We start from the raw sequence: 15,810 nt of genomic DNA on the forward strand, positions 1-15,810 counted from the left end.
CTCCACATCTACTCCCAAGATGGACCCGGCCCGGCTGGAAGGGCTTTTTAATGGAGTGTCTCTAGAGACATCGATTCTGTGCTGTTTGCAGTGGATTCTCTTAGTTTCCTGTTGTCTCCAACAGAAAAAAAATGTGTGATGTATTTCTGTGTAACATATTGCTCCAAAATTTAGTGACTATGGTTAACAAAGGGGACGGAGGGCGGAGGGAAGGATAAATTAGGAATTTAGGGATTAACAGATACACACTACTATATATAAAATAGATAAACAGCAAGGACCCAGTGTATAGCACAGGGAACTGTATTCAAAGTCTTGTAATAATCTAGAACAGAAAAGAACCTGAAAAAGAATATATATGTATATGTGTGTGTGTGTGTGTGTATGTATGTGTGTGTGTGTATGTATATGTGTGTGTGTGTGTGTATAACTGAATCACTTTGCTGTACACCTGAAACTAACACAACATTGCAAATCACCTATACTTCAATTAAAAAAAAAAAAGAAGATAGGCCTTTACATTTTAAAATCCAATCCTTGGTGAGGAATGGAACTGATGCAGATATAGCTCAGATATAGGAGAGGAATAATGATGTAAGAACAAGGCTCTTTGCTTCTGAATTAGAAAAGGATGCTCCAGGCTGTGGGGAGAGGATGATTGGAGGAAAAGTGGGTGCATGAATATTCATCATCCCTGGGAAAAAGCATTCTGTACCCCTCTCCCCCACTGACTGATGACTGAATCCAGTTGGGGTTAAAAAAGTGGTCTGTGGGATGGACGAGTACAGGGGCTTGGCCTCATGCTCTAGATTCTAAAGCAGCAGCAGCAGCCTAGACAGAAATGAGACCACGGGTTGAGCTGGGATCTAGGCTCTGCCTTAGAAGCCTCGCAGAGTCCCTTGGAGGCTGAGAGCTACAGGTGTGGCGGCTGGCACAGAGGGGCCCCGCTCCCGGATGCGTGCTGCCTCCCACCCTGTCGCCTTGGAGCCCGGTGAGCCCCTCTTCCCCGAAATAGGAATTAGTCCTGGATAAAATTTAGCCAAGTAATGGACTGAGATGCCTTTCTGCCAGCTGAGTGAGGCCTTGAAGGAGAATTTAAGTGGTGTTACTGTTGTATAATAAAGCCTGTGACTGGCTTTTGTTTCTGGTTCATGAGAGGGAGCCTCCAAATTCTTGGAATTTCCCAGGTAACAGGAGTGTCTTTGTTACTCATGAGCCGCTTGGATCATACCTGAGTTTATCCTAAGAGATAAGATGATTCAGGATGGGGGCTGGTCACCAGAAAGCCAGCCAGGTGATCAGCAGGTTGGGGTTTGGGCCAGCCTGACCTCTGGGGGAGGGAGGGAGGTGGGGGGTTATTTCAGCCAAGTGGCTGGTGAGTCAGTCAATCATGCTGACGTAATGAAACTCCAGTGAAAAACTCTGGACGTGGAGGCTGGGGAGACTGCTGGCTGGCTGGCTGACACGTTCGTTCGTGTGCCAGGCAGGTGACGTGCCTGATGCTACGGGGCGGGGGCACAGAAGCTCTGCACTGGGGACCTCTCAGACCTTGGCTGTGTGTGAGCTCTCATTTGGTTGTCCGGGTTTAGATACTTTATAATAAAAGTGTGATGGTAAGTTATAGCACCTCCCTGGGCTCTGTGAGTCATTCTAGGGAATTATCAAACCCGAGGGGGCTGTGGGAGGCTCTGAATGTGCGGCCAGTCGGTCAGAAGTGCAGGTGGCCTGGGAATCCGGGAGCGTGGCTGGCGTCGAGGTGAGGGCCATCCGGGGGAGGGCCGCACCTTGACTCGAGGGGCCTGCGGGAAACTTGGTGCTTGAGCCAGGACCACATTTCAGCTGGTGTCAGAAGGGTTACCAAAAAATCAAGTTGCACACTCACAAATGAAACCCAACACCTCACAGTGCTGAGTTTCAAGAAGCAGAGGTAGGAAAGGCAGTTCCCGGGACATAGAAGATCCTTGGTAAAGGTCTACTTTTATTGTTTTACTATTAATAAAGATTTTTTTGGGGGGAAAGTCCTGATCTGTGACTTCCCCCAGGTAAATCGGAGGTCCTTCATTCTCCCAGATCAACTTCTTTGTCACAGTGAGAGGAGGAGGTGGGACGGGAGACAGTAAGATTCTCGAAAGTTTCATCTTCCACTCGTTTTTCTTTCACGACCGATCATCCATTCACTTGTTAATTTATTCACGGACTATCCCTGCTGTGAGCCTGGCACAGTCCTAAGTGCTCAGGATGTAAATGTTACTGTCCTCCTGGAGCTTGTGTGTCTTGGGAGCTGGGGTGGGGAGGCCGACTACACACAGTAAATGTGATAAATATAGGTCATGGATGTCATGGGTAAGGAGGTGAAAAGTGCCGTGGGGTAAAGTGAAGTAGGGTTTGGGGGGTGGGAGCACTGGATGGGTGAGGTTACCATTTTAAGTAGGGAGGTTGAGGCAGGCTCATTGAGAAGGTGCTGTCTGAGCGAAGACTTGAGGGGGTGAGGGTGGGAGTGGTGAGGACGTCTGAGGATGCGTGCTCTAGGCAGAGAAGCAGCCTTGGCGTGCTGGAGGAGCGTGGCGGGGTACGGTGTGCAGGGAGCAGCGTCAGCCAGGGGGAGGGTCTCGGGTTCCAGATGAGGTCCAAGAGGGACTGGCGATGGGGTGTGGGACGGGGCGGATCTTGTAGGGCGTCAGGGTGTTGGTGTGGTAAAGACTTTGCTTTGACTCTGAATAGAATAGAGGAGTCCCTGGAGGATTCAGAGCAGCAAGCTGACTTGATCTGACTTAGGTTTTTAAGGAACCATCCTGGCTGCTGTGTTAAGAACAGACTGCGTGGGGCAGGGAGACCAGGTGAGGCTACAGTAAGAATCCAGACATTACATGATGCTGTCCAGACAGAGGTGTGAGAAGTGGTCATATTCTGGATATCCTTTCAAGTTTAGGATTTGCCAACAGATGGGTTGTGGGGTTAGAGGGAGAGCAGGATGCTCCCCTGGTTTTGGCCTGAGCCACAGCTGCCACTCACTCACTGAGATGCGAAAGGCCGCAGTGACCTTTTAGGGACCATCTGCTAGTCCTGCAAAGTCATGTCCTGCTTGGGCGTCCCCAGGTGGGTTTGCCACTTTGTGTTTCTACCTAAATAGCCCTGTTTGTTTCAGTCTTTGGTAGAAACTTTCCACGGACTGCTCTGGCTTTAACTCTACAGACAAATCAGCTGCTTTGATCAGACTGATGTTTGGTTTGTCTATGGAACGCTCCTTCAGAGTCATTCATCTTGAGTGCTTGTTTAGGAAGTGTGTGTATATATATGTCTGAGTTTATAAGATGCTTTCAGTTTTGACCATTTGCGAATATATATATTCACACACACACATATATATATACACATTCACACGAGTAATGTGGTGGTAATTTAAAACTACACTTAATTTTAGATCCATCCTTTGGAATTGAGCTCTCTTTTTCACATTGCTTCTGTCTCAGTGATAAAAAATATGACTGTGCTATTTTTCTTTTTAAAATTGAAATACGTTTGACAAGTAACATTGTGTATGTTTCAGATGTACAATGTGTTGATTTGATACATTTATATATTATAATACGATTGCCACTGTAGTGTTAGCTGACACCTCTATGACATCATATAATTATCATTTATTTTTTCGTGGTGGGAATAATTTAGATGCAGTCTCTGAGCAAGTCTGATATTTCTAATACGATATTGTTGCCTATAATCATTATATTGTGCATTAGATCGCGAGGGCTCATTTATTTCCAGTTGCAAATTTGTATTCTTAAACACCACCTCTCCCATCTCCACCCCCCACCTGGCCCCCAGCCCCTGGTAACTATCTTTTTCTTAATTCTATCTCCCAGGATCCAAAAATAGTATATTCATTGCACAGACTATCCAAGGTCATTCTGGAATGTATTTGGAAATACAGTCTCAGTATTTGTGGAATGGTTTTGCTTGTTCAAATCTCAGGTTAAAGAAGGGTTTTGTGACATTGCGGTGTGCTTCCTTTTGGAAATCTGCTGATAATCTCTTTAACAGGACAACTTGAATCTTCCAGAGAGATTTTGGGATCCCATTAAAATGTCCAAGCATGCTGGCAATTTACTGTTCAGATGAATGGCACCTATTTGAATATTATTTAGATAGTCAGTATTTACGTTCTTAATTGCCTTTTGAAACCACGATCAAGGTTTAAAAATGGTACTTCGAAATGGCTTTTAACAACTGAATTTCCAAATTGAGCAGAAAAGACATAGAATTAAAAACCTTCACAAATGGTCAAAACTGAAGGCATCTTATGAACTCAAACATGGAAGACGCTCCTTAACACTAAAACAGCATCGTCAAAAGTGAGAGTGTGTGTGTTCACTGTCCTTGCTTCACATTTTGTGTGAGACTTCTTGAAGCAATGGAAATTTGCTAGAAATTGGTTGTTCACGTCCCCTGTTAGATTTGTTTCTGAAAATGGTTTTGCAAGAGAGTTTAATGATATCCCACAGTGTGGAGCCACACACTGAAATTGTCTTCAGCGTTGTTTACTGTCTTTTTCTTTTTAATCCGTTACTGCTGAAGAAGTCATTGAAGCAGTAATGTAATTTATCATTCCTCATTCTGGTGACTTAGCTTTTCTTATTTGCGGAGCATCAAGGTAGCAGCAAAGAGCATCCTTGAACATAAGTGCTGTGAGCATAAGTGCTTCTTTGACTGGTCGGAGGGGCGATGTGGGTGAGTGTATTGTAAAAGGGTATGATACCAACCTTGTGAACTGTATGCTTAATTTTTCCTAAAACTTCTGCTTTGTTTCAATTAAAATTTTCCTAGGAGGCGCTAGTAAAAACATTTTATAGTGGGGCGTTTCAAATATGTTTCTGAAATTCAATGCCCAAAGTAGAGAGAATAGTTTCATCAATTCTTGTATACCTGAGAGCCAGCTCCAGCAGTGATCCACACGTGGCCAGCCTAGTTTCATCTATACTCTCAATCTGCTGGGGTGTTTTGAAGCAAATCCAGACATTAGATTGTTTTATCCATAAATACATTAGTATAGAAAAGGGAAGGACTTGAAAAATAATGTATAACAATATACAACAAAGACAATTTATTTTGCATCTTGGCTTGTGGACTGGTGCTAATTCCAGCATTATTTTGTCACTATTGATCTGCTACTTGGGACATGTTTTCTCCATTCCATAAAAGCAGATACATTAGCTATTCTGTTTGATTATTCTGGGACTGTCTTTTGAAAGAGGATTTATTTATTCAACAAATATTTACTGACTCCTACTAAAAGCCAGGAGTGGTCTATGCACCGGGAACTCAGAGACAAAACACCCCGAGCTGGGAGATCAGCCTTGATACAAATACTGCCTACCATGCTCTCTGGCACAGGTGTGTATGGGCTGCTTCGTGTCTGGGAGAGATTTCTTCCTCTTGCTCACAATTGAAAAAATGCAACTTGATCCTGGTCAAATTTCAAGTGTTGCTGATTAGTTAATTAGGGATGCATACTATACGGCCCATTTTAGGTGTCTATAGGTTTATCACAGATAAACAGACCAAAGATGCCTTTCTTGACGTGTGCAACTCTGCTGAAAAGGCTTGCCCTGTTTCTCCCCAGCTTCCTTCCCCAACAGCACACACAGGGCCTCTGGTTTGGTAGCAGAAATGCTGGAAATGAATTCTGTTCTTGGGAATGAGGGAAGAGCCAGAGAGGGAATGTGGCAGGGAAGGCTGGGGGAAGGCAGGCCGGACACCGGCGGGGCCCTCAGCGGGACCAAGTCCCCAAGGGCCTCCCCAAGTAGTGGGAGGTGCCGGCAGCTGCCTGGGTTTGGAGATAAAGTGACTGAAAAGCTGTCAGATGCCTGTGACACCGCCCTCCCCCCAGTCTCCCCATCCCTGAGAGTTCCACTTCCGTCACCTGGGCCTGGTTGGCCTAGCGCAGGCTGTGGGGGGCAGCCTCCTTACGCAGGGGTCTCTTACTCTTCCCCCTGCCCTCCTTCCCTCTCCTCCTCTCCTTGGGGCTCTGGTACCTGCTGAGTAAGACCAGCTCCGCGTTGGGAGCTGCTGCTCCCCGGGAGGGCAGTGGCCTCCAGCCTGGGGACTGGAGCCGTGACTTGTTCCCGGGACCTGCCCTCCTGCTTCCCTCCTTCTCTCCTGCCTGGGGTCTTGGGGCTGGACTCCAGGCTTGGTGGGCTCCCGCCTATGCTCAGTCCCCAGGGGCTGCAGCCAGTATGCCTGGGCCCAGGCCCTGAGCTGCCGAGCTGGTTAATTAGCCTGCAGCCGGGAATACCCATCTGTTCCCGGCAGGCTGTGCTGCTCCCATCCCCCTGCCGCCCGACCCCCGACTCCCAGACCAGGCAGAATCTGCCCCCCCCCCACCTGCTCTTCTCCCTGGAGATGGTCCCTCCCTAAGGGCCTTGTCATGGGGCTTCATGTCACCATCTAGTAAATCCTGCTCTCTACTCTGCCTGCAGGACAGGTGGGGACAGGTGGGATGGGAGGGCAGGGGGACGGGGGAGAGGCAGCTCCCCCTGGCGACCGCTGAGCCCTCCCTGTGCTGCCCGCAGACCCTGGGGCCACTGCCCTCCTTTGTCAGGTGCAGGCACAGCCCCCACGAGGATGGTTTATGGAGATCCTGGCCTCCTAGTTGGGGTCCCCCAGCGCAGAGCCTGAGACATGGGCTTGGGTGTAGGTGGTCTATTTCAGGGGAACTCTAGGAAGCAGGGGTGAAGGGGTTGAGAAACAGAGAGGGAAGAAAGGCCAAGGAGAGGTCCAGCAAGAGAAAGAACAGAGAGTAGCCTGTTCAGAATGTTTCTTTAGGAAAACCAAGCAGCTGACGAGAAGTAGGGGAGGCTGGAGCAGGAAGCATGTTTAGGGGCTAGTCCAGACAGGGGGTAGAGAGGTTCTGAGCCTGGATGGCGGCAGTGAGAACAGAGAAGAGGGAGCAAGAATGAATGACACCAAAGGGGAGGGGCTGGCAGCACTTCGTGACAGGGAAGGGGTGCCAGGGTAGAAAGGGTCTTTTTTTTTTTTTTTTTTTTTTTTTTTAAGGGAGACGAAAGTAAAGAGGATGTATTTGGTCTTGTACATGAGCCTCCCTGCCTCCCAGGGCACGATACCTTGCATTTAAATCAGTCAGCATCTGTGACACGGTTCTGCTCCCATTTTCCATTTCTTTTCTGTCCTCACTCTCCTTCATTAGCTCCTCTGCCCTCTTAGAAGCCCAGTGTCTGAGGACCATGCCTTTGGGTCACAAGAAACCTTGTTTTTGACAACCCCCACCCCCACCCCGGGGCTCTCATTCGTCTCATGAGCTCCACCTCTGGCCTGACCTCTTCTCAAGCTTCACAAACATCACCCGGTGGGGGGGTGTCCCACAGTCCTTCAACCTGGCATTTCTCCAGTGAAACCCTTTACCTTTCTGACTCTCGTCTTTTTCTTGTGCTCCACACTCAGAAGGACAGAGCGCCACCACCCATGTGGTTAGAAACTGAGTCCAGAAACTGAGTCTTCCTTCCCCACCCTCCATCCACCAGCTCTTCTGACCTCCCCCTCGGTGCCCCTCCTCGAAGCCCCTTGGCTCCTCCTGGGGCTCTGGGCGTTGCTGCGACCACCGGCAGGTGTGGCCTGACAGCAGCGCAGTGGGCACATCTTCCTCTCTGCACGGGCCCGTGCGGACTTGCCTAGCTGTTTGGGCGTATGTGTAAACTTGGAAGTTCAAGGAAGGTAACATTCCTTTGGACAAACCTTGGCCAACGGAGGTGAGAGTTGATGGTAAATATCCCCTCTGTCCATGTCTTGAGTGGACAGCTCTGGGGTCCCTACACATTTCCTCAGAGGGTCTGCAGGGGAGCCAGCCTCACTGCCCACTGCGATGACCACCCCAATAACGCCCCCTTGACCTGACCCCCTCTCCCCTCTCTCACTCCTCCCAGCCCCCACTGCTGTCCCCTGGGATCATTTCCTAAACTGCCTGCACATAAGCCCTTGTCACAGGCTCTGCTTCTGGGGGAGCCCTAGTTAGATACCCTTTAAACATCCCCCAGAGATCTCCCTTTCCATCCAGTACCACTTCCCCGCTACTCCCAGCCTCGCCATCGCTCACGTGGACCAATCACAGCAGCTCATGTGTTCAGTTCGCCTCTACCCCTGTTCTGTGTGAACCTGGCCACATTTTAGCCAGCGTGATCTATGTGAGATGAGAATTTGACTATGCCTCTCCTCTGCTTTGAGTCCTTAAGAAGCACTCCAGCGCCCAGAGAATAAATCCCAGGCTTTGCAGCACAGACCACAGGACGCTCCTGGCCTGGTCCCTGCTTGTCTCTCCAGCCTCGCCTGTGGTTTTCATTCTCCTGCTTACTGTTAACTCCAAGCTGCTTTAGTTTTCCTGCACATGCTGTGCTGGGCCATTCCTCGGTGCTTTTGCTCATACACTTGCCTGAATGCTGCCACCTTTCTTGGCCTGGCTAATCGTCCCCTGGTCTTTAAGTCTTAACTTGGACATCACCATGGCCCCTGCCAGAGCCCTCTGCTGTCCCCACCTCAGAGCAATGCTCTGTGATCTGAGCTCCTTGGGGAAGAACCACATCCATTTACCTTTAAATTGCCACCACTAATACTGTGCCTGGCACAGAGCAAGTGCACAAGAAATACCTTTTTAGACTAAATGCTAAATTAAATCACCATTGATGCAAATCTTCTGTCGCCTGAATTTCTCATAGTTGTTGGTCCTGTAGGACATCGGGCTGCTGAGACACGCTGGGAGGAAGAGCTGGGGAGGGCGTCCTTGGCTGCAGGGGCAGAGCAGGGACCGGCTGTGCACTGCCCTGCATGCACGCTGCCCTCATCACCGGAGCCCTTGTCTGGTTGGCTCCTCTCTTTCTCTTCAAACACCTGCGCTCTGCTTCCCAGTACCAAAGCCTGAACTAGCTCCCTAGGGCCGCCACGACGAAGCACCACGGACTGGGTGGCTGGAAACAGTAGAGCTGTACTGTCTCACATGTAGGCCACAAGTCCGGAATCAAGACGCCAGCAGAAACGTGTTCCCTCCGAAGGCTCTAAGAAAGAATCCTTTCTCACCTCTTCCAGCTTCGGATGGTTGCTGGCAGTCCTTGCTGTCCCTTGGCTTGTAATTTCATCGTTCCAGTTTCTGCTTCTGGTCCCAGAAGATGTCTTCTCTCTGTGTGTCTGCATGTCTCCAAATTTTCTTTTCCTTTAAAAAAAATTTTTTTTAAAATTTATTTATCATTTATTTTTTGAGAGGGGAGTTAACTAGGTTTATTTATTTATTTACTTGCTTACTTACTTATTTATTACTGGAGGGACTGGGGATTGAACCCAGGACCTCATGCATGCTAAGCACGCACTCTACCACTGAGCTATTCTTCCCTCCATCTCCACATTTTCTTCTCCTTATGAGGACACCTGTCATTAGGTTTGGGGCCCACCATACTGCAGTAGGACCCCATCTTAACTTGATGACATCTGCAATGACCCTGTTTCCAAATAAGGCCCCATTCACAGGGGCCAGGGTGGTTAGGATTTTAATATCTCTTTTTGAGGGGGACACAAAATTCAACCCACAACAACTACAATTCACTGAACATGTTTATGTGTCCAGGATTGTGTTATGTGTGTTGAGCATAAAATCATATTTAATCGCCCCCACGACCCTGCCAGCTAGGTTGTATTACCAACCTGATTTCACATGTGAGGACCTTGAAGCTCAGAGAGGCCCCATGGCTAGTTCAGAAACAAGACTTCCCTGTGGCATGCGTCATTCATCACCAGCTCCATGGGTGCTGTGAACAAGACGGTTTGGAGGGGGCTATGGAAAAAGGCGTCCTGGACCTCATCTTCAGCAAGCCGACACCTGACGATGGAGCCAGGATCAAAATCTCAGAAGGAAAGGGAAGACTCTGTATAAGGCAAATCGATTTAAAGTTATGAAACATCTCTGGATCAGAGGTTGAGGGAGGCCTGGGCCACTTTTATTTTCTGAAGCCCCTGACATATTAGGGGCGGGGGGGGGGGAGAAGAATGCTAAAAGGATCTTGTAGAAAGTACAAGATATTTTAAATGTTTACATTGAGCAAGTGAACATTTTGACATGTCAAAAAATATAATATCAAGATATTTAACTTCAACTTGGAGATAATATCAAAACCTGGAAAAACAAAGCTCTCTGGGAATGTGAGCTTCCAGTTCTAGGGGGAGAGTACAGACTACAGAGAAGAGCAAACGCATTGGTCAAACAATAGGAATGTGGTAAGTACTGCTGGGCATCGTTCTCCCAGGAGCACGACAGTCTCCCACTGCACAGTGACCAGAGGGGTTGGGTTGTCCATGTGAGGGTCAGGAAGGAGGGTGGTCCACCCGGAGCAGGCTGACAGAGCAGTTGGTGACCCCATTTCCCTAGGTTTCAGCCAAAGATATCCAGATGTCCTGGGAGAGCCGTTGAATGCTCTCAGCTCTGAGTTTTCTTGCCTCTGCCAGCTTAGCACCAGACAGTGCCCTCCATCCAACAGGTTTTTTAGAGATAACCTGTTCCTGGGGGACCTAAAGCTTGTGGCTTTAGAATTAATCCAGAAAAAGAGCCCTGTTATAAGGGGGAAGGGAGCTGCCGGGCATTAGAGGCTTGAATTCAAACAAAAGTGGTGCATCCCATCCTGCTTTCTGGTCTCCTTTGGACTAATTTCTCCACCTGTGATCAGAAGAACCTGGCTCCCGTCAGAACCTGCTGGGTCAGAGCCCGGTGGAGGCAGAGACGGGCAGAGGTATTGCAGCTGATGGTTACAACCCCTGAGGCCTGTGGTCCATTACTTTAAGCTTGGGGGTGGAGGTAGGCTGGAGAAGATGGTGTCAGGAGATTCTTGAGGAGCAGGGGAGTAGTTTAAGTGACTGGGAAGTAGGAGGCCCGAGTACTAGGTTGGGTAGCGGGTGTGCCACTGCACTGGTGGCTATTTAGGGAGGACTGAACCAGGAAGCACCCCCCTCCCCCAACTCCCCTAGCCTCAGTTACTAAACAATCCAGGCCCTTGTATCCACCTGCTGCCTTGCCGTTTATTCTGGTTACCACTGCTGTAGAGAAAACCGCCCCAAACACTGGCGGTCTAAACAACGACAGTCATTTTGTGATCTGTCACAGTTTCTGTGAGTCACAAATTCAGGAAAGGTTCAGCTGAGTGGTTTTGTCAGGGTCTTTTGTGTGGCTGTTGTGAGATGGCAGTTGGAGCTGGGACATCAGGGATCTGGAGCAGCTGGGAGCTGGCTTTCTTCTCTCTTCGAATGTCTGGACAAGTCTCCCCAGGAGGTCTTCCTGTGTGCGGGTGTTTGGGCTTCCTCACACCATGGCCGCCACGTGGGCCCTTTCACGGCGAGGTGGCTCAGGGCCCTGCTCAAGTGCTCCCGTGAACAGGGCGGAAGCTCCTTCACCTTTTATGACTCAGCCTTGAAAGCTACACAGTATCACTTCTGACACATTCGATTGGTTACAAGTGAGTTACAAGCTCGTGTAGATTCAAAGAGAGGCACAGAGCCCTACCTTGCAGGGGAAGGACTGCCAAAGTCATGAACTATAGAAGATCATGTGGGAGGGGGGAGGGGGGAGGGCATAGCTCAGTGGTTGAGTGTGTGTTTTGCATGCATGAGGTCCTGGGTTCAATCCCCAGTGCCTCCATTAAAAACATAAATAAATAAACCTAATCCCCACCCCCCAAAACAAACAGAGGTAAAAAAGATCACATGGGATAGAAGATGTCCTTGCAGTCACCTTGGAACAAATATATAAATTATATAATATAAATAGTGTATTATATATATAATATATATTTGATTCAGGGTGTGAGACTATATGTATATCATACCACAACTTCAATCAAAACATTGTTTTAGAAACAGAAAATTTCTCTGCTGGTCAGTCTGTTAGTGATGGGGAAGTCTCCTTTCCTTGAACTGTTTTCAAGGACTTGGAGATTTTCATTTTGAAAATGAGGAGCTGGGAAGTCTTTATTCTTCTGAAAAGATGTCAAATGATTTCTGAGGCCAAAGCCGTAAATGGTGTTTCTTCAGATATCACTAAAACAAACAAAAAAATCGTTTGCTTGGTTATACACGGATGAGTGCCTAAGACATACTTCTTCCCGTTTTGTTGATGAGGAAACTGAGATTCAGAGAAGAGACCGAAGGTCCAGCCCAATAACAGAAAACTGGGATTAAGTGGGATTAAGAATTTCTGTGTGAATGCACTTACCACCACTGAACTGTACAATTAAAAACGGTTAAAAGAGGAAATTTAATGTTACATGTGTTTTTTTTTAATCACAGTGGAAACAAAAAGATTTTCTGGTTTGACACGAGGGCCTCCATCAGGTGATTGCCATGGTGGTGGGGAGCCATTCACAGTTTCTAGGAGACATTCTGCCACGTCTGGGAGCTGGTGACATTCCAACAAAACTCAGACAAAACCGAGAGCAATTTGCTTCCTTGCTCAGAGCTCTGCAGTGGCTCCCAGCACACACAGGATGGAGTTTAAGTCTCTTTGCAGGATATTCAGGGCCGTCTGTGATCTGATGTGCTCCCGCAAAGCCTGCCTGCGAAGGGAGAGACCCAGCAGGAGGACCCGGTACCCTGCTGACCTCCCACACCTTCAATATCACCGGGAGGGTGAAATGATGGGGTTTCTTGTATGTATCTTTCCTCAAAATTCATTCATACTGGTTGCAGGGCGACAGTTTCTGGAAAAGCTGCTGGCTCACTGCTCTCCCACCCTCAGCACCCACCCCCTCTTTCTTGAAGAGCTCTTGCGGGGTTTTAACAAAGGAGAGAGACCCACTTTGAAATTTCCTTTGTTCCATGCGAGGCATGAAGCTGAAAGAAAGAGAACAGGTTGGCCGTCTGGACTGACAGGGGACTGATGGGGGCCACGGGCTGCAGAGGAGGCCAGAGAAGTCTCGGGCAAGTTCCCATATGCTGAGGAGTTTGTAGAAGAACTTGAAGCCAACTGCGCTCTTTGGATCAGTGCTTGCTCCGTGCTGATCCAATACATCTCAAGCGGCCCATAAAATTTTTACCACATTTCGTCCACCCGTGGATACTGTGACCTAACGTGACCCAGTCAGAAATCTGTTTTGGCATTGTTTTCAGAGGGGATTGGAACGGCCTTGGGCCACGGCCGAATTGACAGTGTTTGCTTTAATCAGGGATGATGGCTTCTGGTGGGAATGGAAGGCAGGTGGTATGGGGAGCCATGAACTTTGTCACAGAGCAGTGACTTCTGTAAAATTCACAGCAGTTCCTTCCAATTCTGTCGGAATGAGCCAGAGTGAGTATAAATGTGTCCTATGGGCTGTGAGTAAGAATGCAAATGGCTTCTTATTTCAACCTTGAACTCATGGGAGGGAAGCTTAAGTGGGCCAAGCATGAATTGTTTTAATTGTTTGAAAGTTTTTTTACCCTATTCTTTTATCTTATTAACTCAGATTAAATAAGTAGAAAGAAATCAAAAAGATGGACCCTGCTTTTCTAATCTATTACAGTTAATCTATTTGGGGCATGAGACTCCTAAACTGTTGAATTCCCCATGGTTGGTTAAGAAACCCTCCAGGAAAAGACTGGTTTTACTTTGAAGTCCCTAAAAACCTCGAGACTTTTCTTAGTTTGTAAATGTGGGAGAGTAGCCACAAGTTCCTCTGGATTCTTATTTATTTGATTCGATCCTTGGATGCCTTTGAGCCAGAATTTGATGGTTTGTTTTTAGGACTGTTCTGATATTATCTTGTCAACCATTTTAAACTTCATGCTTCTTATATTTTTGTCAACCTATCAGACAAGCCTCAGGAGTCACAGCCATGTTGTCAAGATAACACTTCTGGCAACAGTAATATCATCTCAGTGAATTTCACCTAATTTTAGGTGAGTCCACATTCCTTGATGGAAATAGAAGCAAATAAAACATGCTGTGACTTTGATGAAATAAATTAGATGCAGAACCTTGAAGTGGTAGACGTGCTTTGTAGACACAATAAAGAAGTCACCACCATAACCACAACCATTGTTGGGACCTGCAATGATCCTGCAATGAGCAAGGCCACTAACACAGCTCTGGCCAGCTCAGAGTTGACTTTTGGTTGTTCCTGATTTTACCAGTTTTGCAGAGCTATAGGCTTAGCAAATGTGCGTCTTTAAGACTGTCTCTTGGCTTCATTAAATTTGCTTCAGTGCTACAGGACAAATAAGACAGGTGACTGAATCAAAATTCACAAAAATCAAAATCAAAATCAAAGTGGCCACCAGAAATTTTGAATGCAAAGATTTAGCTTGATCAGACTTATGGCATTTGGGTGAGTGATCAAAGCAAATGCTGCTTTCCTCTAGAGCTGTGATTCCTACCATGATGGAACTGTAACATTTCCCCCTATTTCTAAACCAGCTATGTTTTATATATATATAAAATCTATATATCTATATGGCATGTGTATATGTGTCTGTGTTTCAATTTAAGCAACATTGATGTCATTGTCTTATGAAAATATTTTATTGATTTTACTATGCTGTTTAGGGAATTTGGAGATGCTCTGTGTTTTATAAAGCCAAGGCTGAGAATGGCCATTCCAGAGAGATCTGGTGGTCTATTTGGGCACCTGTCCATTAACTTACCCCAGTTCTAGAGTGTGGGAAATAATAGGAGAGACTCGAGGAGTTTGCTTGGCTGTGGTGAGCAAGAAGATGTGATTTGGAGGGTGGGGACTGAGCTGTAACTCCGCCCAGACATTTTAAATGGCCCCTGCTTTGAGCCTTGGCAGACACCTTCCTGGTCACCTTGATAGTGGCTGTTAGTTGCTGAGCTCAGAAGCCTAGATCCCACTCTTAGAACTCCTGACTCCAAGAGGGTACCTGAGCTGCTGGAATTAAGACTACATTTCCCAGCCTCTCGCTGATAGGAGTGGTCATATGACTAATTTCTGTCCTATTGGTCAGGATGTAAATAGAAGAGAAATGCTACAGGTTCTAAGGACATCCCTCAAGAGACAACTGGCCCAAGTACCTCAGCCCACCTTCCCCTATTCCTCTGGCTGTGAAGACCAGGGCCACACCCCAGAAACAGCAGAGCAGAAAATTGGGAGAAGCTATACCAGTACAGGGATGCCTGACTCCAGGGTCTCATGTGACAGAAAGAAACATATCCTCTGGAAGCCATTTTTCCAGGTCTCTTACTGAGAAACCAACCTAATTTTAATATGTTGATTCCTTTTATCCCTTCAAAATTTACCTGCTTGTATTAATTCCCCCAGACCAGAGCCATTCTCCCTAAAACATTCAAATAATTCAGAGTATTTAGTGATTATTTTGTGCTTCCCCTGTCAAGCAGTATAGTTATCTTTTTTACTGGAACCTTCAGAAGATTGCATCCTAAACCAGTAATTTAAAAAAAAAAAAACTCACGTTCAAAAGAAATTCAGTGCCTTTCTCATTGTTTCTGGGAAGTCCTGGTACGTGTGCTTGTGTTGGTCAGGGGTGAGCTTACATTCTACTGGTTAATGCTTGTCTCCTCTTTTTCCCACCCCAGCCCCTGGCTTTTTCCTCCATCACATCTGAGGGTTTTCTCATTGCTGTATTGTCATTGCCCTCTTCCAAGGACACAGTCCCCTTTATTTCTCAAGGCACCTCTAACACGATGCTAATGAACTTTCAGTATATAATGGATCTTTATTGAAGGTTTGGGAGTATCATAGTGTGATTATAGCAAAGACAAATGAAAAACTTACAATCTGGTTTCCATCACCAGTGTTGAGGTTCTTCACCTATACT

General features: G+C 47.1%; 1 long non-coding RNA gene and 1 other non-coding gene across 2 annotated transcripts; one reads left to right on the top strand and one right to left on the bottom strand.

Annotated features, from left to right (window-relative positions):
* Positions 1 to 247: 247 nt before the first annotated feature.
* LOC116665504 lies at positions 248 to 15,456 on the bottom strand. Its single transcript, XR_004322273.1, has 3 exons — positions 15,445 to 15,456; positions 480 to 484; positions 248 to 325 (listed from the first exon to the last, which is right to left on the bottom strand). It is a non-coding gene; the product is annotated as an uncharacterized LOC116665504 (long non-coding RNA).
* On the top strand, positions 11,609 to 11,680 carry TRNAA-UGC. Its single transcript has one exon. It is a non-coding gene; the product is annotated as a tRNA-Ala (tRNA).
* Positions 15,457 to 15,810: the final 354 nt, after the last annotated feature.

Source organism: Camelus ferus, chromosome 1, assembly GCF_009834535.1.
Source record: "Camelus ferus isolate YT-003-E chromosome 1, BCGSAC_Cfer_1.0, whole genome shotgun sequence".
In the NCBI taxonomy this organism is placed as follows: domain Eukaryota; kingdom Metazoa; phylum Chordata; class Mammalia; order Artiodactyla; family Camelidae; genus Camelus; species Camelus ferus.